Raw genomic sequence first — 7,175 nt, forward strand, 5'->3', positions numbered from 1 at the left:
TTAGCTGACTGGAGCTCAACCAATAAGTCTGATAGGTCCCAAAGCTGTTCAAAGTCCTTAGGTTTGAGCACCGGGAACTTATGAAGTCTGTCTATCAGCGAGGCTTCAATTTGGGTGCTGGACCCGTAACGCTGGTTAAGCCTTGTCCATGCAGTGTCCAGTGCTCTTTCTGGTTGGTCGATGAGGGCTGAGAAGATTCTTCTCACCTGGTGGGCTGATGTTGGACCAAGCCACGCAACCATAAGAGTTAGTTCCTCCTCAGAAGTGAGTCCTAAATTCTGTATGGCACGATGAAAGGTCTTCTTCCAAAGTAGGAAATCTTCTGGCCTGTCAGAGAATTTCTCCACACCTTTGTCCCTCAAATCCTTCTTCGGGTTACTGAACAGAGACTCGAGCTGTGACTGAGGAGTCTGAAGAAACGGAAGGGGTGTTTGGTCAGGGGTAGAGGTGAAGTTCTTCTCAAACCTAGAAGGTCCCTTCAGAGGAACATCTGTGATCTCAGGTATGGGCGAAACCCTGGTTTCTATTGGTTTCTCAATCTGAGTTGGTGGCTGTGGGCTCCTGGCCCTGGATTCTTCGACCTGCCTGCGTGGCACGATCACGCTGTCCACCTGCATCAGCTTGTTGTCTTGGAAGCCAACGTGAGCTGGCAGAAGAGGCGTGGTTGGTGGTGTTGGTAAACGGTTGACGTTTTCCTGAGACAACTCTCCTTGAAGAGCCTTCGCCAGGATGTTGGCACGGACCCTTTTCTGAGCTGCCTCCTGTTGAATGCGTGTGAGCTTTAACTTTGCTTCTAATTCAGTTTGAGCCTGCTCAAAGTTCAGGCTTAGCTCTGCTGCTGCTGCCTCAGCTTCCGCCTCGAGGATCTTCTCCTGCAGCTCCATGCGCTTGGCTTCCTTGTTGTAGAAGGCCGCCATCGATGAGGAGCTGCTCCTTGAAACAGAAGATCCAGGCGCAGAGTTATGTCTGCTGCCAAACTTCTTGCTGGGGTGGCTGTGTTTGCTATGGGCAGACATGCCTCCCTGACTATCCTTCAAACTTAAGGCCTGTAGGGAATGTTTAAGGAGCTCGGGGCTCACACTACGGGTGGGTGTAGCTTGACCATCTTTGTCCCTTCTGGGGGAGGGGCTGAAGTCAGCTACATGAAACAGGTGTGCATAACTTAGTTCCCTATGCTTAACACTATTTAGAAACTGTAGAGCTCTAAGATCTGCTTCCTGGTTGTTTATTTTGCCAAGCACCTGTGTGATGCCATCCACTAGGGCTCTCCATTTGTTAATCAGAACCTTGATATTTGCCCTGATACATTGAGAGTCCCTAGTGTCTTTAGAACCTTCTAGTTGACCATCAAGGTTGACAATAGAAAGCCAGACGCTTTCAGCCTTATTTGTCAGCTGAGCCTCTTCTAGCAAAAGCAGGTCTAAAGCCTTTTGGGTAGGATGAATTGAACCCTGAGATCTCAAACTATAAGCTTTTTCCTCTGATTTTGCAGAGCCTAGGGTATGAGCCATAATCACAAATTAAGCAAACAAAATGGCAATGCAGTTACAAAGCACACTCAAAACTTATTACTTTAAATCAAGAAATAAGAACACAGCAATAAATCAGTTGCAAACCAAACTCCTGCAAGCACCAAGGAGTTTGCAAAACCCCTTTTTGCAGGCACCTGGTAGATGAAGTAGCAAGCACTGTACAGACTTAGTCCTGTTGCTACTGGAACAAAATGTTGCAATTTGCTGTGGAAAGCTTGCTTCTGCAGAGCGAATGTAGCAAATGTTGTGCAGGACTTGCTTCTGCAGGGCTGGAACTCTGCAAATGTAGCAGACTGTGAGGCCTTGCTTCAAAATGGGCGGGAAAGGCTTGCTTCTGTTGCTGGAGCAAAATGTTGCAAACTGTTGTGGAAGGCTTGCTTTTGCAGAGGCTGCTGCAAATGTAGCAAACTTGGAAAAAAGGAGGAATGCACCGGCCCCTCCCTTCTGGTCACATGGGCTGTCTTCCAAGATGGCCGAAAATGCAGGAACACATTCACATGGATAGCAGGTAATGGAGGCTTGGAATGGCCCTGAACTGGCTCCCTTATGCACTGTCTTTTAGCTTTTTCAAGTCCTTTACTTTACTCCCGGGTGGCAGAAGCCACCAGCTACCTATTTCAATGTTCTGTCACGCGCTGGGCCTGTGACTGACTGTCTGTTATGTAGGACATATGCTTTACGCCCAGCGGGAAGCCAGGGGCCTAAAAGAAGGGTCGTTGAGGAGTTTTCCTGAAAAGATGGCCTTGAAGTCTTTAAAGAAATAACAAAGTCTTTATTGACAAACAAATAATATTCAAGGAGTCTTGTCCCACAGGACAGGCGATAGGCTTTGAATAACTGTGAAAACCCTCTTATAACCCCTCCCAGGCTATCTGTTATCTGGGCCTAGCTAGTCTGGGACCCACTGCCAACTCCAAGTGCGTCTGGTTGTTGAGTGGACCTACCAGCCAATGGCTTGCAGATGTTTCTGTGCTGTTGTCATATCCCTGGACAGTCAATATCCCTGGGGTTCTTTAACCTTGGTGCTCTTTATCCCCGGTGGTCTTTAACCCCGGTGGTCTTTATCCCTGGAGGTCTTTAACCCTGGTATTCTTTATCCCTGGTGGTCTTGAACCCTGGTGGTCTTGAAATAGGAAGCCTTTTACGGGACGAGCTGGTTTATGTCCTACAGCTGAGCTTCCTAAGAGAGACTAACTTAAAAATGGCTCCTTCCCTCCCAGAGCCCTGAACAGGGGGCGGAACCAAACTTAATGGTGACAGACAGGTGGCCTGTCCTATGGCTGCAAACATTTGCAGCAAGAAAGTAAAATAGAAGGTTCTGGTACAGCTGTACCAGCACAGGCATACAGTATGATATGTTCCTGGATTTACTTAGAAATGTGAAGCCAGAGATAATAATGAACAATGTTGAAACGAATGACTTCTGGTGGAAGCATACTATAGAATTGCACTTGTAATGCCTATATAGTGAAAATATGGGTACTGGTCCTTCAGATACAGAGGTTGTACTGCAATATGAGGGAAGTAGGCTAAGATATTATTTTCATGTTATTCTAATTTGGTTTCTGTAGATCTATTTATAAAGCTGCACTGACTTTCTGGAAGTAATTCTTATTCCTTAGAGGAGGGATCATACCTATATAATGAGGGGCAGATAAATACACAGTCAAGCGTATAACTGGCAATGTTGTTCCATGACACTTTTTTGCTTGAGGTCATCATCTTGAATCATCTTCACTATGATGATACACTCTCAGTATCATTTTCTAGTTGATTGCCTAGCATTTTTAATACATTAATTTCTCAACTTCTCACTATTGGGTTGCCTTTGAAGATGGCTCGGAAGCTTCAATTAGTCGAAGAAGCAGCAGCCAGATTTCTAACTGGAGCGGCATACAGGGAGCATATTTACTCATCTGATACATCAGATCCACTGGCTGCAGGTTTGCTACTGAGCCCAATTCAAAGTGCTGGTCTTGGCCTATAAAGCCCTAAATGGTTCTGGTCCAACTTACCTGTCCGAACGCATCTCCTCCTATGAGCTAACAAGAGCTTTAAGATCGGCTGGGTAGGCCTTGCTCTTAATCCCACTTCCTTCACAAGCGTGATTGGTTGGGACGATAGACAGGGCCAACCTGTCTAGCTTCCTTTCCCCAAAGTGTGCAGATTGCAACAAAGAAGTTTAGGCTTTGGATTATTTCAGATTTCTGCATAAGGAAGACCCATTTATGACGTTTTCACTTCAATGGCGCTGAATATGAAATAGGACTGACAGCGCCAATCATGTCATCTTCTACAGGTGACAGAGAAATTAGGAGTAGCACATCTCTAAAGCAATTAGAACACATTACTGGGCAACTGCCAGTCTCACTTCAATTAGTCCAATAAAGAAGGGACTTTGTCAAGAAGAGATGGCAGCTATGGTGTTTTCATTGTTTTAAAATCACAGAAATTCCCAGTACCGAAGAAACAAGGTGTTGTCAGTTTCAGTAATCACATGCTTATTCAGCAAGAGAAACCAGTGACACAAAAAGAAAATTCTATTTTCCTGCAGTTTCTTTCTCCATTTATTCCCTGTTATAGATTTCAAGTTTGGTTAGAGTTGGAGATTAATCCAAAAACCATAATATGAACTCTTGGGCCTTCCAAAACCTCTTTTCCAACTAGAAACCCATGTTTCCTTTTGATGTGATTTGCCTCAAAAACTAGAATCTCGAGTGAGCTTTGTCAGAGCACAATATTCATCTATCTTAATTATCAGAAGTAAATCTTTTAGCAAGCCTTGCCTCACTCCCTCCTTCGGTACGCCAAATTCTCAAGCATCACAACACTGGCTGTCATTTCAGCCAATGTCATGGAATCTAGTTTCCATTCTTGAATTGTTCCTCACTAGCTTGAAAGCTGTTATCTACTTTATATCTAACATATGCTAAGGTCATATTTAGGCAGGTCTGTTAAGAACCAAAAGGGCAGGCCACACACTGAATAAAGTAAAACACAAGTTGAGCATCTCTTCTTTGAGGTTCTGAAATCAGCCATACTACAGATTCTAAAATTGTTGACATTGATGGCTGAGATAGTGATCGTGATGATTCAATGTGCACCAACTTTGTTTCATGCACAAAAATATTACAAATATTGTATATAAAATCACCTTCAATCTGTCCATGAAACTTAAATTAATTTCTTGATTAGACTTGGGTCCCATCTGAAAGAAATCTTGGAGTATATATATGCAAATATAAATATTCCAAAAACTGAAAAGATTTAAAACACACGTGTCCCAAGTATTTTGGATAAAGGAGACCAAACCTATATTACCTTAATGCAACAGAATGACTTAGGATATCATCCCACAAGCAGGGGGAAAAGTTGGAGGGAATAGACAGATCCCATTCTCTCCTGTCTTTCCATTTTCTGGGATGACCAGCCACTCTACATCCTTTCCACATCAACGTCTGTCTTTCCCCTGCTCTTTTTGTTTGGAATTGAGCAACACCCCACTCCTGACGACAGGTTTTGGGCTCCGTTTCCATGCACTGTGGAAATGGAGCCTCGTGTAGTCCCACAGGAAGTGCCTTTACATCATGTGATGGCCTCTGTGCTGCTCCGTTTCCAAAGCGCATGGAAATGAAGCTCTAAACCCGTGAGATGAAGTCCTTAGATTAATTCAATGTAAACATCCAGTTTGTCAAAATCGAAACATTAAACTTCATTATGTCAGTATAATAGTGTGTAAAGAGGAAACTTCTGCTTGCATTTGGGGAGTTGTATCAATCACAGGCCATATTCCATGCTGTTTAAAAATGTCCACCAATACTTGGGCTTTCAGGTGGTGTAATGTGCAAAAGCCTGATTCCATCAGCAAAACTTTACTTGTAAAAGATGGGATCTAGGTCCGGGTCTTAGTATTGCCTTAAAGATGACAAATAGCTACCAAATGATGTGCCTATTTTCTGTATATTTTTTTCTGATAAAACAAGGTTGCATCAGATTTGAGCAGCAGAATTGGGTATACAACTATTCACTTTTTCATTCATCAGTAATATGAAGGAAAAGCCTCTAAGATAATCTCTGCTTTTACATTGTTTTCCCCATTCAGGGAAGAAGAGGGGAAAGGTGGGCACACATTTGGTACATGCTTAACCTTTGAAAGAATGAGCCTGACCTGAAGTGCCTAGAAGAGCTTTTACATTAACAGAAGCATAAAGCACAAGGAGAATGCCATTTCAGCAATTCATATGGATATGGATGGACTCATCCTTCCAGCTGCTGGCCGAGCACATGTTGTGTAATTTGCATACAGCCCATGTACACAGGATTTATAACGTACTCACTTGCTTAGGGCAGGATCCCAAAACCGACCACTTGAAGGAAAATCACAAGTGCTGAGAGTATAATATTCAGCTGGTTACTATAGCACCCACCCACTCCAGGTTTAATATTAGAACTATTTTTCACACTGAAACTGAAATAGTACAAAATATGGGCCTGCTGTAATTGTTGTTAGATTATGTGTCACCCTGATAAGATGTAACAAATATTTTCCTACCCAGCAAGGCCCGTTTCTCCGTGGTTAATGGATGGAGAAACTTCTGATAGTCTGCAGGCAATCGGTCGTAAAAACTTCGCAGTGAAGATTAATGCAATAAGCGCAGCACTTGTAGGAAATGAGCAGAACTGAATTAAAATAATGCAGCAATTTTTTCACATTTAATTACAAACCATAACCAAGATGGGATTCTTCCTCACTTTCTTGATCACCTTGCCCTCCCTATGTAAGTACATTCTTATTTTGACTATTGATTTTAAATGAAAGTTACAGCGTGGTGCTGTTATTTTTTCAATTGCACATTTTATCAGTTATATGACAGTCATTTTCCTGGACAATGCTTTGACACCAGTAATTTCAATGGCCATCTCTTAATAGACCAGATAAACATTCAGGTATAATTTAGCATTCAAGGATTGCTAACCCTTTGTATCATTGGTTTGCATTTTTCCTGGCCATTTTCTAGCTACGAGTATTCAGTGATAGAAGGAAGTTGCTTTCCCAGTATTCCCTAACAAGATCAAAAATCAAAATAGATAAAATTTGAATTAGATGCATATTTTATCAGAGGTAAAACCTGATTATTATTTAAATATTAGCCTCTAGATGTGTGCTGCTGGGGGTGGGGTGGGGTGGGATGGGAGGATAGCAGCATTCATTTTAAGTGTACCTTCTAATAAACTTGGTAGTTCTCATTTTAGACCTAAAAAGTCAGTCACTTCTCACACACAAAACATTGGTTTGTAGATTTTGTGTCATGAAAATACAAGTGGTGATAAGTAACTATTCATGAGATGCAGTTTAATACGAGCCATCACCAGAAATGGAGTTTCACAGACAGACACAGTTAAATAACCAGTTTGTACTGGAAGCCTATTCTTATGATTGCTCCAGGAAAACAGAATAAATTGAAAGTATCTTCACTGCACAACTCCTTATTCCTAATGAGCAGTACTCTAGACCATGGGTGAGATTCATTGTCATCATCCAGCATTGCTAATAAGTAAGGAAGTTGGATGGGACCATGACTGCCACTCCTAATGCAGACTCCGTAGAGCTTAACATCATTTTTAATGATATCATTGGCTAGT

The sequence above is a fragment of the Anolis carolinensis genome, chromosome 2 (assembly GCF_035594765.1).
Source record: "Anolis carolinensis isolate JA03-04 chromosome 2, rAnoCar3.1.pri, whole genome shotgun sequence".
NCBI lineage: Eukaryota > Metazoa > Chordata > Lepidosauria > Squamata > Dactyloidae > Anolis > Anolis carolinensis.